The sequence below is a fragment of the Arachis duranensis genome, chromosome 3 (genome assembly GCF_000817695.3).
Source record: "Arachis duranensis cultivar V14167 chromosome 3, aradu.V14167.gnm2.J7QH, whole genome shotgun sequence".
Lineage (NCBI taxonomy): Eukaryota > Viridiplantae > Streptophyta > Magnoliopsida > Fabales > Fabaceae > Arachis > Arachis duranensis.
Genome location: NC_029774.3, coordinates 89498927 through 89500475, shown reverse-complemented (window position 1 = coordinate 89500475; position 1549 = coordinate 89498927).

The window sequence follows — 1549 nt, the reverse complement described above, 5'->3', positions numbered from 1 at the left end:
TTGATGGCCCAAACTGGCATTCCAAATCAGCTCAAGACTGCCCGGCGTTAAACGCCGGAACTGGCACATAAATGGGAGTTAAATGCCCAAACTGGCACAAAAGCTGGCGTTTAACTCCAAGAAAAGTCTCTACACATAGAAGCTTTAATGCTCAGCCCAAGCACACACCAAGTGGGCCCGGAAGTGGATTTTTATGTCATCTACTCATTTTTGTAAACCCTAAGCTACTAGTTATCTACAAATAGGACCTTTTACTATTGTATTTTACATCCTGGAATCTTTTGATCACTTTAGATCTTAGGATCATCTTTGGACGTCTAGTTCTTAGATTATGGGAGGCTGGCCATTCGGCCAGGCCTAGACCTTGTTCTTATGTATTTTCAACGGTGGAGTTTCTACACACCATAAATTAAGGTGTGGAGCTCTGCTGTACCTCGAGTATTAATGCAATTACTATTGTTCTTCAATTCAATTCAGCTTATTCTTGTTCTAAGATATTCATTCGCACCCAAGAACATGATGAATGTGATGATTATGTGACGCTCATCATCATTCTCACTTATGAACGCGTGCCTGACAACCACTTCCGTTCTACAAGCAAACAAGGCTTGAATGTTTATCTCTTGGATTTCTTAATCAGAATCTTCGTGGTATAAGCTAGAATTGATGGCAGCGTTCAAGAGAATCCGGAAGGTCTAAACCTTGTCTATGGTATTCCGTGTAGGAGTTGAGGATTGAATGACTGTGACGAGCTTCAAACTCTTGAAGACTGGGCGTTAGTGACAGATGCAAAAGAATCACTGGATTCTATTCCAACCTGATTGAGAACCGACAGATGATTAGCCGTGCTGTGACAGAGCACGTTGAACATTTTCACTGAGAGGACAAGACTGTAGCCATTGACAACAGTGATGCCCAACATACAGCTTGCCATGGAAAGGAGTAAGAAGGATTGGATGAAGACAGTAGGAAAGTAGAGAGATGAAAGGGACAGAGCATCTCCATACGCTTATCTAAAATTCTCACCAATGAATTACATAAGTATCTCTATCTTTATTTTATGCTTTATTCATAAATCATCTATAACCAGTTGAATCTGCCTGACTGAGATTTACAAGATGACCATAGCTTGCTTCATACCAACAATCTCCGTGGGATTGACCCTTACTCGCGTAAGGTTTATTACTTTGACGACCCAGTGCACTTGCTGGTTAGTTGTGCGAAGTTGTGATAAAGAGTTGAGATTGCAATTGAGCGTACCATGTTGATGGCGCCATTGATGATCACAATTTCATGCACCAAGTTTTTGGCGCCGTTTCCGGGGATTGTTTGAGTTTGGACAACTGACAGTTCATCTTGTTGCTTAGATTAGGTAATTTTCTTCAGAATTTTTAAGAATGAATTCTAGAGTTTCAAGGTGATGTTCTTATCATCACCAAAGCTGATTGATTTTCATCAATTTAGCTCTTGAATGTAATGTCCTACTGAAACTTGGCTAGCCATGTCTAATTTCTTTAGACTAAAGCTTTAGACTAACATTGCATGATTC